General features: G+C 41.5%; 1 protein-coding gene across 2 annotated transcripts in view; it reads left to right on the top strand.

The window, feature by feature from the left end:
* PlexB (plexin B) overlaps window positions 1-18,885 on the top strand; it is a 1,268,238-nt gene that overhangs the window by 719,637 nt on the left and 529,716 nt on the right. The gene's annotated exons all lie outside the window — the stretch shown is intronic.

Genomic DNA, 18,885 nt, shown 5'->3' with positions numbered 1-18,885 from the left:
TAATAATAATAATAATAATAATAATAATAATTATTATTATTATTATTATTATTATTATTATTAAAATGAAATGGCGTATGGCTGTTAGTGCCGGCAGTGTCCGAGGACATAATCGGTTCGTCAGGTGCAGGTCTTTTTGATTTGACACCGTTAGGTGACCTGCGCGTCGTTAGAGGATGAAATTGTGATGAAAACGACGCATATACCCAGACCCCATGCCAGCGGAATTAACCAATGATGGTTAAAATTCCCGACCCTGCCGGGAGTCGCACCCGGGGTCCCTGTGACCATAGAGCAGCACGCTAACCATTTAGCCATGGATCCGGATGTTATTATTATTATTATTATTATTATTATTATTATTATTATTATTATTATTATTATTATTATTTTAAATGACAACCTTTTACCATCAGACCGTATGCATACCTCAGTCGGTTGGGCCTGCATTCAGGGGTGCGTGATCGAACCTGGAATCACGCAGTTCGAAGACCGTGACTAATAGATCCCGATATTGTCCCTCAACCACATCGCTTTGCTTTCACGAGAAGGTTCTTTTCTTTACCTTTCACTTGATACAGCGCCCCAGTTGCTTTCATGAAGCCGAGTGACCCCTCAAGACGAGATTTAAATAATTTGGACGAGCCAGGAATCGAAGCTAGGAACAGTCGTTACGTGACTGTACGCCTATATCGAATTTAATTGCTGAGTGAGAGTTGACTATGTTGGAAGAATGTGAGGGATTGCTTTTAGTTTATGTGAGCGACCAGATTTGCTCATGTATACATAAAGGCTTTTGATTAAACAGGCAGGTGGATAAGGTGAGGCATGATAGAAACATGAGTAAAGAAGGCATTTGGAAGAAGTAAAGTGCAAAGAACAGTAGTAAAAAAGAGAACTGAAATAGATGAATGCTTACGGGATTAGCCAAATACTCAGTAGGACCACCTTAACATATTTTTACTGCTATATCGAAGAATCATGTCTTAAAATATAAAATCATTTCTTTCCTTTTATGATATATTTCCTTGAAACGTTATTTTAATATAATTTCAATTTTCTGTTTGCTTGTTTACCTCCCTTTTTAATGTATTTTTGGTAGCAAGTAGAAGGAACATCCTAAAATTCTGAAGGGGTAAGATGTCTGTGGCTCGATTATATTTTTTTTGTAAACAGTAGTGTTTCTGCGTAATGGAAATTATCTCCATGCGTTCCTTTTCAAGAGCGTGTCGCATACATTATGGTGAGTAGCTTTCTCCATGTACAACACATGCATTAGTATGTATGTTCTGTATGTAAACTGGCTCATAACATGCTCATTACCCAAAACTGGCAAATTGATAGTGGTGTGTTGCCACGCATAGGTAACACTTCCGTCACCATATATAAAATTGATTTAATGCTGATGGCAGTTGTGGGGTTTTGTAGTTAGTTGTGAAACCAGCTAATTGACGAGTCAAAAGTCCCGTAGAAGATGATATTAGGTTTTCAATAATCAGTCTTTAACACTTATCTGGAAAGTTGTTTATCTTAGCTAATTAGAATAATATATGAAAATATCTTATTGTAATCTGTAATAGCAAAGCAAAGTCATCACCACACAGGCGATGAAGGCCCTTGGAGGGGTGGAAGATAAGGACTTCTACTATCCGTAACCTCAGCATTTGATGATGGGGTAGAGTGGTTAGCACTTCGCTCGGCCGCCTTTGTCCGCAAGAATTAACGTGGTACTCATTTTTGGTGTACGCTAAGTGAACCTCAGGACCATTTGCACCTCTGAAAGTGGAAATCTCGTTTCTTAAAGTTTTCGACTTCCAGACGGTGAATCGAAAGCACGTCCTTGCGAGTGAACCGAGCACGCCTTTACCACTTCAGCCAGGCAGCCCATTAACCTGTAATTCTATAGTATAAAGTATCAACGTTTAAAATGCTGACATGCTGGAAGAAGAGCTTAATTGAAGAACGATTGACGACTGAAAGTGGAAAAGTATATACGTAGTTATTTTAAATTAGTGGAGAAGTCATTGGAGAACTTAGGTGGAGTTCCTATCTGTTTAATCGTGTTCAGAGGGTTAGGTAAGGCCTGAAGCAGATGTAACAGTACGCAGCTTCATGTACACACCCTGCGGGAAAGAATTATCATGCTCTATCAAAATTCGTGAGGTCCACTTTGTGAACTTTGGCGCCAAAATTCCGGATATTTCAGTTAATTATTTAGTTTATTTTATCCCATGTTCGATTTAATTACCCAGGTATATTAAGAATTAAATGACGCCCAAACGTGAGGTGAGTAATTTTATTCATTCATATTTATTTAATATTAGATACGCCACCCAACAGTGTAGCATTGGTTATTAATGGTTATATGAATATTACACACTGGAACCATACTCTAACTGGGAACTTACCCAGAGCCGAGTCCCTGTTACAAAGGAGCACGATCTGGCGTTCAGGAATGTTGCGCAAGATTGGATTCGAACCACTACACTACCGATACTCAAATACCATAGGCAACCGGCATATTAACTACTCAGCCACAAATAAAACATACGTGATACTCGCTAGTACGACCTTTCCACATCAAAAGTTAATATCTGTGCCAGAGATTTCAGACGTAGTTTACGGCGTTTATTTAACTTTCTACCATTGTATAATAAAGTGTTATTTGGTTTTAAGCCCCACTAACTACTTATTCTGGCTTTTCGTTGGTGCCGGAATTTGGTCCCGCAGGAATTCTTTTACATGCCAGTAAATCTTCCGAAACGGGGGTGACGTAGTTGAGCACCTGCAATTACCACAGAACTGAGTCAGATTCGAACCTGCCAACTTGGTCTCAGAAAGCCAGCACCGCACGAGGATGCAGAACAATATCGACCTTTAAGGAGAATTACTGTAATGTTGGTTGGGTTTCATAAAACTAAATAATAAGGGACGTGCGGACCACCCGGTATAAAAATGATACGAGAAGGGACTGGAATCACAGAAAAGGCTTTTTTCATGAATTATGCTATGCTGTATAGAGTAATAAGTTAGTCGCAGGGCTGTGAGCGACTGCAAAAAGACATCAATATTATGAGATGAACAGCAGACAACGGGGCGGGGGGGGGGGGGGCGTAAGTCAGAAAAGCCAGATTTTAAGTTTCACCAAGAGGAAACGTCCTCCTGAGTTTTAAATAGTGTTGATGGGGTGAAAGTACCAGATGAGGATCACTGTATGTGTCTTGGTGTTAATATCAGAGAAGATTTTCATTGGGGTACTCCCTTTACCGGGACTGTAAGTACAGTTTACATATCTCTTCATATTATAATTAAGACGGGATGTAGGGGTTGTTGTAAGAATGCAAAGGAAAGGGCGTGTATGTCACTGGCAAGACCCTATTGCGAGTATGGCTGAAGTGTATAGGAACCACACCAGGATTACTTGATTCGAGAACTGGAAAAGATCCGAAAGAAAGCAGCGCGATTTTTCTGGATGATTTCCGACAAAAGGGTAGAGTCACAAAAACGTTGCTGGCACGGGGGCTGTGTGTATGTGTCGTGTTCATCATCATTTCATCCTCATCACGACGCGCAGGTCGCCTACGGGAGTCAAATCGAAAGACCTGTACCTGACCAGCCGAACATGTCCCCGGACACTCCCAGCACTAAAAGCCATAAGCCATTTCGTTTCCGCTGAAAATAAATCTTTATTATTCGAGGCTTAAGACGACATATTTGATCTCCTCAGGTTGAATGATTGAAACCGTCAATTTTTAACATGTGTCTGTGGTAATCGCCAAGGTGATTTTAGCTTTGATTCTGTCAGTGAAGCGGTATCTTCAGATTAGAGGCGATACGTACATTCAGTTTTGCCGTCTATAGGCGCCAGCGGCGAACTATTTTTGAAGCTTTGTTTTCTCGCTGCTGCGAGAGGGAGTTATAGAGGCGGCAGATTAATTATCGCCCTAAGGGTTGCCGATTGTAATTTGAACTTGACGTCCACCACTTCAAACAGTGTGTCCGAAGCTACCCGCATTTATTTAACGCTTCATTATCTCTACTTAACCAAATAAAGAGAAAGAGCAATTAGAGGATTGTCGAATTTATTTCCATGCCATATCCCATTGATATGTAAGGATTTTCTTCCAGGAAGTGACAGTAAATCAAAATTAATTTTCGGTGTTGGGGTATTTCATTTAACGGAATATTGTAGTTATGATCGTTGCTTTATGAAGAAACTAGGAAGTTCGTGGTCATCAATTCCGTGTGTTTACTATATGTTATGAATTTTTGCTGCGATAACCTTATTCGTGATTCCTGGAAGTAAACGGCGCTGAAATTGTGAAATGTGCTACGCAGCTTGATGTGGGCAGCATTCTATACCTTTTCAACTTAATTTTCGGAAAAAATTGATTTATATTCAGAAAAGTAATTTCAGTTTCGGAAAAGTGAAGTAATATTCAGAAAAAGTAACCTCAGTTTTGTAAAATGTTAATTTAAGTTTGGATAAAGTAAATTCAGTTTCAGAGAAAGTAAATTTATGCGCGTTTTTAAGAATATGTTAAAAAAGTAATATATATTTATAATCGTATAATAAACAGATTCAAATAAACTAATGTTTTATGTAGATTATGTAGAAGAAGGAAATTTGATTTAGGCCTATTCAGTAATGTATTTTATTGACTGTCTGTTACAGTATTAAGACAGTATATGCTCTTCTTCTAAAAACAAAGATCGTTGGTTTCCGTTTCACATAGGCATGTCGCCTAGATTCATAGCTCCAGAAAATTATTTCTGCACGTGATTGACTGAGTGAAGGTACATCTGAGGGGTGACAACCTGCAATCCAGCATCAGCGGTACTCTTCAAGAAACGAAGCTGGTATCCTTTTGGGTTAATACACCCTCTGGATCACCCCTTGCCAGCATGTGATAATGTTCACGCAGATGTAGCTTAATACTTATCTTCACAGCACTCCAGATATCGCCGTTGCGCCTCGTTATACCATCACGTGACAATGTTGAGGAGAGGAATACTGACCCGTAACACATGCCGCATAACGTAAATTCGTTGATATACTGTAGTTCATGTAGCCCTAATACTATACCCTAGATGACAGAACCTTTCTGGACAGAGTTCTAAGCTGAAATATTATTACATAGCGGTTTTTCTAGGCGCAACGACGATATGTCCAATCGGATTTAACATGCAGCTATAAGGAATCCCCAAAAACTGTTCTTCTTGCCTAAGTACTTCACAATATATAATTTAGATTTGTCCTCTAGCTCCTTACAGCTGCATGTTGAACCTGACTGAACATATCTGGAGTGCTGTGAAGATAGATATGAAGCTACATCTTCATGAAAATTATCACATGCTGGCGAGGGGTAATCCAGAGGGTGCATTAACCCAAAATGAATACCGACTTCGTTTCTTGGAGAGAACCGCTGATGCTGCATTGAACGTTGTTACCGTTCATATGTATCTCCACTCAATCACGTGCAGAGACATTTTCCTGGAGCTATGAGTGTAGGCGACATGCCTAGGTGAATTGGAAAACAACGATCTTCGTTTCAACAGAAGAGCATATAGTATCTTAGTAATGTAACACAGGGTGAATAAAATGCATAACGACGGTGCGCGAGGAAAACCTCGTATCTCATAATGCTCTTCCGATTTATTATTCTCCTTAAGACTGGTCACGCCTCCCAGCCACATATGGATATGCAGTCCATCAGGACAACATTTTTATTTTCCGATATGAATACACTTTTTTCGAAATTGAAATTATTTTTTCCGAACATAAGTTATATTCTATCGAATTTGAAGTTGAAAAGATATAGCCTTACACTGGAGTGAGAAAAATTTCGGTGAAATACCACGCTGAAGATGACGGATAACCACCCAAAATCACTTTGATCCTGGATAGAAACCTGCTAGCCCTCTCCCTTATGTGTGATAATGCCCATAGCTATGACGGTAGACATTTATACTAAGCAAATATACCAGCACATTGTAACGTTGTGGAGGTGGTAATAAACACACAACACTGACAGCGTTAAAACTTTAAGACTAAGATTTATTAATTACTGCTAATTGCTTACACACTACACTGATACACTAGGAACACAACTTAAATTACACAGCACACACAGTCACACCTATTTGCGTTCTCTCTATTCTCACTAATTCAGTCACACTGGTTGTCCACTCTACTGCTGACAAACTACCACAAGCACGCTAGCTATACCGTACATATTCACACTGTTCTGCTAAGTCAGTTCCACAATGGCTCTCGCCGTACGCTATCACAGCCACTTAGTTCACAAGTCGCGCACAGCACATTCTTGCAATCGTGTACGTCGTACACTATCCGCACGCTCGAAACAGACTTTGTTCGCTGTCCCTTGACGACCTCTCTTACGCTGCACTAGACACACACACGTTCACTCACAGTAGCTGGACCCGAGATACTCAGCTTTTCTACGACAGACAGAAAGAAGATAACCTCATTTCCACGGACAGAACACTCACTGCACTGCACTGCATTGCACTGCACTACATAGCTGCACTGAACCGCTGACTGATTGAATGACTGACTGTGAACTCCACGCCTGTACTCTCACTCACAGTACTCCATCCAGTGCTCTACAATAGCACACTCGCACACAGCTCTGAACCTCACACAGAGACTGACACACACAGACTCTCTTCAACTCCAACACAACCACTGAACAGAACTGAACCACTCAATCACCATTATTTTAAGGCAAGCCGGTCCTTCCATATATTTCGCGAAAGGAGAAATCTCTAGAGTCCTCTCTGTTCTGAATGTTCTGGGTACATCTTCTAGACCATGCGGTTAGGGGCGCGCAGCCGTGAGCTTGCATTCGGGAAATAGTGGGTTCGAACCGCACTGTTGGCAGCCCTGAAGATGGTTTTCAGTCATTTCCCATTTTCACACCTGGCAAATTCTAGGGCTGTACCTTAATTAAGGCCATGGCCGCTTCGTTCCCACTCTTAGCCCGTTCCTATCCCATCGTCGCCATAAGACCTATCGGTTTCGGTGCGACGTAAAGCAACTTGCAAAAAAAAAAAAAAGAAAAAAAAAAATAAGTCCTCTCTCCCACAGAGGGCTGGCCTTGCACGCCTGGCTCGTTCCTGACTGGTTACTGCGCCGCAAGTGGGCGGGGCCCTAACTTGGTGACGACACTCGCAGCCGCGGCCAGGCTAACCTGCTCCTCCCAAGTCCTTACAGTAAAATGGCGGACACCATCACAGTATTTTACTAAGTTCTTTTGTATGGTGAAATTTTGATAATGAGGTGATGGTGAAAGAGGAGAGTATCCTGCAAATAATTTACCAGAAAGCAGTTTCTAAGGCTACCTGAGCCTATATATAAAAATGGAACGAGCAAACTGGCTACGCGCTTCGAGTTGGATAGCTATGAGCTTGTATTCGGGAGTTGGTAGTTTCGAATCCCAGCATCTGCAGCCTTGAAGATGGTTGTCTGTGGCTTCCCATTTTCACAACAGTACCTTAATTAAGGCCGCGTTTGCTACCTTCCCAATCCCAGCCATTTCCCATACTTGCGTCGCCGAAAATCTTCTGTCATGCTGATTGTAGAACATTCCTTCTTGATATTATTCTTATTTATTTTCCTGTCAGGCATTGTTTCCCGCTTTCTTTCGCCTTCACTCTCACACACAATAAGGTATCATGTCTCTTACCGCCTGAATTTGTAGTGTCTCAAAGGTAATAAAGTTATAGATGAGTGTCACAACTGACTGTGTCTTCTTGGAATGAAAAGTAGGATAGGTTAGATGAGGAATTGTAATGGGGATGCAGTGAGTTCGCATTCGGAAGATAGTGGGTAGGAACCCACTATCGGCAGCCCTGAAGATAGTTTTCCGTGGTTTCCTATTTTCACGTCTGGCCTTAATTAAGACTGCGGCCGCTTCTTTCCCACTCCTAGCCCTTTCCTCTCCCATCGTCGCCATAAGACCTATCTGTGTCGGTGCGACGTAAAGCAAATTGTAAATTGTGAAGGGAGCGACTGTGGTCAGTTGAGGATTCGGAGTCCTAACATTTGCCTTGAAATGGAAAGTCACAGAAAAACACATCGACTATGGACGATGGTGAAAATGTAATCTATTCATCTTATCCCAGAATTCTATGACTTACATCTCAGCGTTCTGAACTAAGGAATTTATTCCAAGAAGTGTGCCCATCTTATGTTACTTTCACACTCGACGAATCAAGTGTCTGCTGAACTGGGAACACGATTAAAAACAGTAAACTCATTCTTGTCCGTAATCAGACCCACTGGGCATCAGATGGAAAGAACACACTCCTTAGCTACGCCTGTCGTGAAGAACTATTTTTATAATAATAATAATAATAATAATAATAATAATAATAATAATAATAATAATAATAATAAACAGGCACTCGTCGCTGGGCTCAGAAGATACTGGCAGGAAGTCAAAGCCGGAACAAGAACAAGACCTAGACACTAAAATGAAGTTGGTTGTTACCACGCAGTCCTTAGAGGCTCAACTCGATGTATAAAAATATATTATTATTATGACAATCTGCGTTACGTCGCATCGACGCAAACAGGTCTTATGGAGACGATGGTATAGGAAAAGTGTAGGTGTTGTAAGTAAGCGACCGTACAGCCCCAGCGTTAGCCTGGTGTGAAAATGAGAAATCACGGAAAGCCATCTTCAGGACTGCCGACAGTTGGGTTCGAACCCACTATCTCCCGAATGCAAGCTGATAGCTACGTGAAGCAAACCACGCAGCCACTTGCTCGGTAACAATTATTATCCAGTAAAATAAAGCAGTCATTTCCGTACAGGCCATGAAGTCCCTAGGAGGGGTAGAAGGTAAAGGCTTCCGCTGTTCGTAACCCCGGCATTTGATGGAGTAAAATGGTTTGCTCTACGCCCTGCCGCCTTTGCGATCAGGAATTAACATGGTAGTCATTATTATCTACTACGATTGTATAAGCCTATTCTAGAACGAGGTGCACTCAGCGTGAGAAACACGTGGTGATGAGGTTAGAAACTCACTCTCGACTCCACTTCATCTTCAGAATAATTTCTAACATACAGGTGAAAGATACTGCCATCTGAATTGTGGCACCTTTCTTTCTGGTGGGGTCGCACATGCGAAATTTCCCAGTTTTGCGGCCGGATTCTTTTCTGACTCCAACTCAGGTGTGGAGGGATGTATTCAATATTACGTGTTTCTGTGGTTGTTGGTACTGTGAGTGTGTTACGTCGTATGTGAATGGCAGTGGAGTGTATTGAGACAAACACTAATACACAGTCCCCGAGCCAGGTGAATTAACACGGCCAAACCACTCTCGATGCCACTTCATCTCTAGTATTATTTCTTACCTATTTCTTACAGACACTTCCTTCTGAGTTCTAACAACTTTCTTTCTGGTGAGTTCGCATTAAAATCCCAGCTGGGAATCGAACCTAGGACCTCCTGAACTGAAGTTGTCAATGCTGACAATTCAGCCAAGGAGACAATTCTAGCACATTAAATACAATTTAAAAACCCAAGGAACTACATCCACGAAATGGAAAGAATCTTCGACAAGGCATATCACATGAATTAAAGGCAATAACATCCAGTGGGGAAGATTCTAGTTTAAATAGTTGTGCAGTTTCAGCCTATATTGACCTTTGTTTCTCTACCACATCTCTTATGTCATATACATGTAATTAACGAAGTGCAAGGTGATGTGAAGGACAGATAATTGGCAATTAGTGTGGGGTTATTAGAAATTTCTCTATACCTTCTCTGCCTCTCCTTCTCCTTGTGGAATTACTGTTTCCTCAAGAACTTGTAACAGCTCACTAGGAGCAATTTATTGTTGCTCTCGAATTTGAAGACAATGGCTATGAATTTGAGACATCTTGCGCACGAATACTAAAAGTGAATTGGAAGGTGATGCTTAAAATATAGTAGACGATTCAAAAAGTATGTCATTTCACGAGGAAGAGAATAATTAAGCTGGTGTGTTTCACATGTGAACAGAATCCTTGCTGAACGGAATTAGCAACGACTCAATCGTCGAGAGGGTCCTCCATATGCCGCAGGTGTTTCACCGTGTTTTCTCTCTTACTGATATCAAGCGAAAGTTGGAATTATATCTGTTTTCCCATCGCCTACTAAATTTCAAGTGCAGAATGCAATCTTTCATCTTTAATGATCACGTAGAGTAGTGAACGCGTCGTGAAGCGGCAACTAAGGGATGAGCGGTCACACGAATTCTGCGGCGAAGGGGGGAGAGGGAAGGTATCCTCTCTCCAGAACGAGTCACGGTATTCGCTCCTTCCGTTACTCATTCAATGCGCGTTCTGCCAGAACAGTGGTTAAATCGTCTTGGATAACCGACTGTAAAATAGTTCAATTTCTCTCCACAGTTAGTAATTTCTACGGCGACACTTCATTGTTGTCAGGCTTAGTCTTCCAGTTTGATTGTGACTAGAGTGTGCAATAATAATAATAATAATAATAATAATAATAATAATAATAATAATAATCGTTTTCAACTGCTATAGGTTTTAGCGACACTGAAGTGCCAGAATTTTGCTCCGAAAGGCATGATAGCCGAGTGGCGGAGTCATCGGCTTCTTACCTGGATGGTCGTGGTTCGATTCCCGATCAGTGCATGCTGAATTCTTAAACTGAAAGGCCACCTGGTTGTATTACGGATTTCACATAAAGCCGGATGTCCTTTGGCTATGATCGCGATAACATACATAGAAATGCAAGCTTGCTTTTTACCATGAAAAGGGACCCAAAAATAAATGTTTTTAAATGCCTTCGATCTCTTGGGTTATGGGTGTGAGCGCCTAATCAGCTATTCTCGTTATTTTTGCAATTTTTTTTTGCTAGTTGTTTTACGTCGCACCGACACAGATAGGTCTTACGGCGATGATGGGACAGGAAAGGGCTAGGAGTGGGAAGGAAGCGGCCGTGGCCTTAATTAAGGTACATCCCCAGCATTTGCCTGGTGTGAAAATGGGAAACCACGGAGAACCACTTTCAGGGCTGCCGACAGTGGGGTTCGAACCTACTATCTCCCGAATACTGGATACTGGCCGTGTTGTAACCAAGGTTGAGATTTACAAAACACAACTTTATTATTCGCTTCAAATGCAAAATACACTATTTACACAAATAAAACTGAAATTTAACTTGAAGCAAAATGAATTAGGAATCTTGAGAAAGAGTCTATCTTCTGTATACTAAATACAAGTTTACAGTATTTACATCCACTTCTATCTTGAAAAGATAGTCCTTGATATATGAAAAGTCGATAGTCGAAAACTATCAGAAGTACTGACATAAATGTTTTGGAAAGTCCTTCCTTGCTGAGTTCATAAAAGCAAGTTCAATGTAGGAAGAATTCTTACTTGGCGAAACCAAGGGAGCTTGCATTAATTAGGGAAATATTACGGTATGTAATAGTATGACTGGATATGGGCAGCGGAATAGGCCAGAGGAGCGGTGACCAGAGGTGAGACCTCGTACTGCCAGAAATTCAGTCCACCTGGTCGAAGCACATTTTCAAGAGGAGTAGCCTCCGTGCTCGACGTAGGGTGTATTCTGGAGCTGGACACCGGGGCAAGTGGGCATCTGGACAGGCTGGGAGTTCCTCTTTATAGTACACACACGATGGTTCAGGCACGCGCACTGAGGGCTGCGCGTCGAGGCTAGAAGAATGACACCAGGCGCGCGTGTAGCTGGCTGGCGGAGCGAGAAGGGAGCGCCGGACATACAACAGGCCGCACTTAAGCGACTGCAGCTACCGAGCTCGGTGCAATTTGTTTAACGTCGCAGTTATACATACAGCCTTTCGGCGACGACAGAGTAGGAACATGAGGAACCACGAGAAAACATGTTCAAGGCTGTCGGCGATGGCATTCGGACCCACTAACTACAGCATTCTACCCAGCCTATTGATGGACGAAGCGATGCTTTTCCTTTCCTAATGTCTTGCGGTTTTCATGTAAATTTTACCACTTTATATCCACTTTATATATACCGCTGTCTTAATGAGAGATTGCAGTCAAGGAGTATTTACAGTGATTTTATTTTAAACTAGCTGATGTACCCGTGCTTCGCTACGGGATTCTCAGAAAGACTGACTTGGTGGTTTTCATAACTGTATTCAACATAGGTCATTACAAAAACGTCAGTAGGAATGTAGCGATTGAAAGCAATGTTATCATACAAAATACTCGATCAAATGAAAAACCGCACACTTTCTCACTTTCAACGAACAGTACTACGGTGCCGATCTAACAGTCCAAAGTTCCAGAGCTGGAACAACCAGGTCGCAGACTGCCATGAACACTCGTCTGTCATTATTCCATTAAATATGCACACTACTCATTCCAATCAGTGCCTCAGAGTAGTGATTGAATAGCTCGAATGCTATGATGAACCAGTGACCTGCAGTATCAGAAAATGTATGAACCAGAGGAGTGTCATGCTAAAGAAGAAAGTTTTCCAACTCCCTAGCTATTTCCGCCAATGTTCAGTCAGGCTGTTATACTCGGTACGCAGTAGTAATCCCATCTATCGGAGTTGAGCGGCACGAAGAACATCACAACAAACAATGGTCAATGTAAAGTTATTGTTGATCAGTGTTAGGCGCTTTGGATATTGTAGGCTTTCTGAAATACCACCCTTATGATAGTCGGTACAGTAAAACTGAATGAAACATAAATGATCGGAAAGTGTAGGTTTATTGTCTATAACTTTTGTTATGTAGTACCGTACTTTTCAATAGCACCAATAACATAGGTACCGGTATTTAAAAATTAAATTTCAGGCGCCTTCCCCTAAACTACCATTTCATCTCGGAAAAATAAAATTATTTACAGCTTGGACTGTAGTTTCTTATTCCCCGACTTATAAAGCGGTTTTCATTAAATTCTGTTAACCCATTTTCTCGTGGCTCGGCGTTGATATGGACTTAGCAACAAAAATACAAATTCATTAATATCTGTGTTATCAGAGCCGGTACGGTAAAATGTATAAGACATAAATTATTGGAAATTGAATTCTATATAACTTTAGTTATATAGTATTTATCGATAGGACTGCTAATAATATAAATATTCGATAATTAAATTTAAGGCCTTCCCCTAAACTACCATTTCACTCAGCGTGAATAAAATAATTTATAGCCTAGATTGTAGCGTCTCATCCCCAGACTTTACGTACCGATTTTCATTAAATTCTCTTCAGCCGTTTTCTCGTGATGCGTGTACATACATTCAGACAGACAGACAGACAGCAATTACAGAAAAGTAAAAAGTACTGCTAGTTGCTTTACATCGCACCGACACAGATAGGTCATATGGCGACGATAGGACATGGAAGGGTAAGGAGTGGGAAGGAAGCGGCCGTGGCCTTAATTAAGGTACAGCCCCAGCATTTGCCTGGTGTGAAAATGGGAAACCACGGAAAACCATTTTCAGGGCTGCCGACAGTGGGGTTCGAACCTACTATCTCCCGAATACTGGATACTGGCCGCACTTAAGCGACTGCAGCTATCGAGCTCGGTAGTAAAAAGTACATTTTCTTGTTACTATGGACATGACCGATACAGAAATACCATTATTTTCTAATTCTGAGCAATGTACAGACAAAACTCTTATTTTATAGGTATATAGACTTGATTCGACTGTCACGGAGGATTCCTGTTCGAGTAGCTAGAGCGGTAATGTTTCCAACTCCTTCGCGTTGGTTAACGACCACTTTAAGGGAAGCTGTCCTCTAAACATTTTCCTTTATTATTATTATTATTATTATTATTATTATTATTATTATTATTATTATTATTATTATTATTATTTGGCTTGTTTTAAGGTCATTGGGTAATTATGAGACACAACTCTATCCATATTTTGCAGAAAATCGTACGTTTGTTGCACTTCACAAACTATTTTCATCCTTGAACGAGTGAAGTGAAATGCTCGTTAAACCCGTGTTTTGGATAATATTGTTGTTGGCATCGCTTCGAGGTCACACAATCTATAAAACTTTTAGAGAGTTCTTCATTAGCGTCACTTTTTGGTAGACAACGTGCACTGCCCGTCCTGGCTCATTTAACTACATCTAGGTTTTCCCCTCTACAGTTTGGTTCAAATAACGTAGTAGTGTCTGACATTGAGATTTCGGTTTATTATATTCATTGTCGAACTCAACTGTATAGTGTTATCTTTTATGTAAGCCCCGTGCCCTGTACAGTATAATTTACCTGCGGATTGAAAGATTTGCTGCTAGAGCAGTTATCACTCAATATAGATCGACTGAGTAGCTTGATTCGCCTTCTTCGGTGCCGTGGTGTCGGTTGACATTCAAGAATACTTGTAAGTGAGAGACTCACAGCTGGCCCTATCATATGACAACGAATCTGACACATCTCTCTCATTTAAATGCTTTTAAATGCCTTCGATCACTTTGGTACTTATTGGTACGATATCGAATGAAAAATTATTTCTAGGGATAAAATTTCAGCACTCCGGTGACTCTTAGTTTGAAGGAAGTAATAATAATACCGGTGATAATAATAATAATAATAATAATAATAATAATAATTTATTATCACTTAATACTTGTGGAGTTGCAACGTGACAACATTTCGAACATTTCAAACCCGAGTTGAGAACAGATCACTTACCACGGACACAGACGTAGCATCATGTTGACTGTTCATTACTGCTCATGAGAGATGGTGGCTTCGAACCCCACCTCCGGGAGCCCTGAGGATAGTTTTCTGCGGTTTCCCTTTTTCACACTAGGAAAATGACGGGGCTGACTTTAATCAAGGCCACGGCTGTTAACCTTCCCTCTCTTATTCTAGCATAACCGAGAACCAGTTAGAGTTAGTACGAAATAAAACCATTAGCTAATCATTATGATTTTGTAGGAAGTTAAAATACTAGCCAATCACTGTTCATTTTACTTCATATTTGAATCACCTTGACCAGATTTGTGAGGATATCCTGATGATCGAGATTATGTATATTTTTATTTCATGAGTGATTTGTTCGAGTTGCTGAGGAACCCTCAGCAACACTACAGAACCTGCTGGCTTGTAATGGATACTTGCGAAATACAGGGAAATAATATAGTCCTAGCTTAAATGGAATGGGAAATTACTTTATGTTATGGTGAAAACTGCCGTTGGAGATGTAACCTATATAGATGAGGTGAAGTATATGGAGTGAAATCATAGATTACTTCACTCAGAATGAACAGTTTTGGATTTGATCTCGGTACTCCTCAGGCTCCAAGGTTGTTTTACCCGATATCGTAACTCTGAATTCATACCTCTCACTGCAAATAGCACACTTTCTCAGACAGTGTAGTTGTTGCTGTTGTGTGAAAGGAGGAAATGTTAACCCGGAAGTCCTTTTTTAAGTAGTGTAGTGTAACTATGGGGTGGGATGAAAATCTTCTTACCGAGAGAGTTGGCTGCGCAGTTTGGGCCATGTTGTTGTTACTTGCTGTCGGGAGATGGTGGGTTCGAACCTCACTATCGGCGGCCCAGTAGATGGATGCTACACCTGTACCGCAATTAAGACCATGGTCACTTCCTTCCCAGTCCTAGTTTTATCCTGTCCCATCATCACCATCATCACACACACCCCCCCTCAGAAAAATGTCTGAATTGGTGCGCCCTTAAACCCCTACCAAAAATAAGAGAGGATAGTTTCCCCCCAAAAAAAATTATTCTCAGTCTGTCATTTGAGAAAATCGATGAAGATTATCGGTTATTTTCCACTCTTCCCTTGTTGGCTTTGGAGATTACTTTTTTTCTTCTTTAACAAATCTTTAGTGATGATCGATAGGTTTTAAGGCCCACAGTGATTTCATTTTCAAAGCATCTGGACTTCGAAAATCAATGTATTATAGTATTATTACTATTATGATTATTATTATTATTATTATTATTATTATTATTATTATTATTATTATTATTATTATTATTATTATTATTATGAGTAAATGGTCCCTTTTGGAACACACGAAGCTTTATTTATGATTTCGTTTGCGGAGGGTCCAGGATGTTTTAATCTGTTCACTAAAGATCCTCTTGCTTTTCTCTGTCCACTTGGTATCAGCTCTTTTTGGTACTTCATTCTCTGGAGAAACTTCCCACTTGTCAATTTTCTTTCTATATGTATTTCGATTCAAATTTCTTCAGGTTGAATTTGTGCGTCCTTCATGTCCGCTTTTGTTTGTTGCGTCCAAGGGAAATTTTCCAGTTTATCAATTCTTTCAAAAAATTTGGTGGGTTAGTCTTGTTTCTGGAAGCTTCTTAACCTGTCCATAAAATTTTAGCCTTCTTTTCCTGAGGTCTGCTGCAGTATTAGATAATTTTCCTGTGGATTTCTGGGATTGGAGGCGGTACCCTTGTTCCGTGTGTCTAGGTCGTAAAATTTTCCTCGTGATTTATTACTGTTATTATTATGTCCTTGCCGCTTTTCACATGCGTGCCTTATTGAATTGGGTACGCAAACGAATTCTTTTTGCAATGCTCATTAGTTGTCCCCGTCACCGTGGGAGACGTGTATCAGCAGAGGCCTGGAGGCGCCTATTGATAGGGCTGTCTCGTGTCGGGGTGGCTGCTGATGACACGTTTGCCTTGCGGGTTATTTCCGATGCTGTACTACTACAATTGCTGGCTGTGTTACCGGTCCCCGGATATTATACATTTTACCCCTCACCTTAGTTTGTGTTCATATCCTTTCAAGTGTGGAACGTAGTTGGCATGTGCCATGATGGGAATTTGCTGTCTCACTTCTGAACTAGTAAATCTGTGTTCTGTATGATTTGTATCGGTTTGGATAACAACGGCATTGTATTTTGTCCGCGTATTATTTTAGTAGGGAGAGTCATAAAATGTCAGATGGGATTTTCAATATTACTTCATTTTCTTATGTGTTGTTGGACGCTCGGAAATCGTGGGCATCTTATATATCTTCTTTCAAATAAAGTCACTACATTCCATAACAATGCAATCATTTATGTCTGTACAATCACACAAGTCTAATACGCACAAGCTTACCAGAGCAGAAATGTAATTTCTTTCTCTCTTCCTTTGTTGTGTGACGGGAACCCGTCACTTGTGCGGGGCTGCTTCAACGGAGATATTGGTTAAAAAAAGTTTTATTTGTTTTTACTTCTGTCATTGCTTTACGCCTTGTGTTGACATAGCAGAGGTTCTGTACAGTATAGGGACCGTACCAGGACTTTGATGACTTGATTATTAGGAAGGTAATGAGATTTAGTCCGCTTTTGTGGTGTAGTGGTTCGTGCGATTAGCTGCCACCCCCGGAGGCCCGGGTTCGATTCCCGGCACTGCCACGAAATTTGAAAAGTGATACACGGGGTCCACTCAGCCTCGGGAGGTCAACTGAGTAGAGGTGGGTTCGCTTCCCACCGCAGCCATCCTAGAAGTGGTTTTCCGTGGTTTCCCACTTCTCCTCCAGGAAAATGCCGGGATGGTACCTAACTTAAGGCCACGGCCGCTTCCTTCCCTCTTCCTTGTCTATTCCTTCCAATCGTCCCATCCCCCACCAAGGCCCCTGTACAGCAAAACAGGTGAGGCCACCTGGGCGAGGCACAGGCCATCCTCATCAGTTGTATCCCTCGACCCAATGTCTCACGTTCCAGGACACTGCCCTTGAGGCGGTAGAGGTGGGATGCCTTGCTGAGTCCGAGAGAAAAGCCAACCCTGGAGGGTAAGCAGATTAAGAAAGAAAGAATGGGATTTAACCGAAAGACTGATAGCAATATGGGAGTTTAAAAGGGACGATAGGAATTGATATTTTAAGACATATCACAAAATGGATTCTAAAATTAGGGTAAGTATTCTGTAATCTTGTCCATTCCGGGAATAATCTCGGTGTCGCCTGGATGACAGCCACCAGTTCTTCCACATTGTACTCGAATTAAACATTCAACGCGTTAGATCGTATTCAGTACAACAGTATGTACCGAAGGGCTGATAGGTACAGAACAAAAATAGCCAACCGGACACCAATGGAATCCGAAACCACAACCTTCCGATTTCTCGTCGGATGCTCTAGCTAGTTGAGCTGTTGTGGCCTAGGTCATACTGGTTCTGTTGGAAAGGACATAAAATACGTCGCACTGACACAGATTGTAAGGCAGACCTTCCGATGAGGGTGGGCGGCATCTGCCATGTGTAGCTAACTGCGTGTTATTGCGGTAGAGGATAGTGTTAATTGTGGTGTGTGACTTGCAGGGATGTTGGAGACAGCTAAAGCACCCAGCCCCGAGCCTCTGGATTTAACCGATGAGGGTTAAAATCCCCGACCCGGCCGGGAATCGAACCCGGGACCCTCTGAATCGAAGGCCAGTACGCTGACCATTCAGACAACGAGTTGGACAGTAGTAGTAGTAGTAGTAGTAGTAGATTTTGCTATTTGTTTTACGTCGCACCGACACAGATAGGTCTCATGGCGATAATGGGATAGGAAAGGCTAAGGAATGGGAAGGAAGCGGCCGTGGCCTTAATTAAGGCATAACCCCAGCATTTGCCTGGGGTGAAAATGGGAAACCATGGAAAACCATCTTCAGGGCTGCCGACAGTGGGGTTCGAACCCACTATCTCCCGGATGCAAGCTCACAGCTGCGCACCTAACCAGTAGTAGTAGTAGTAGTAGTAGTAGTAGTAGTTGGTGTTGTTGTTGTTGTTTTGCCCCACAGGAATAATTTAACATGCTGGAAGCCAGTGACACTCGATTGTCCTTTTTAAACATCCTCAACTGCTATCGATCTCAGCCGGGATCGAAGCCGCTATCTCGAGAGTAGAAGACCAACGACTGATTG

The sequence above is a fragment of the Anabrus simplex genome, chromosome 2 (genome assembly GCF_040414725.1).
Source record: "Anabrus simplex isolate iqAnaSimp1 chromosome 2, ASM4041472v1, whole genome shotgun sequence".
In the NCBI taxonomy this organism is placed as follows: Eukaryota; Metazoa; Arthropoda; class Insecta; order Orthoptera; family Tettigoniidae; genus Anabrus; species Anabrus simplex.
The sequence above is the reverse complement of the archived record's forward strand: the minus strand, read 5'-3'. Positions and strand labels throughout refer to the sequence as shown.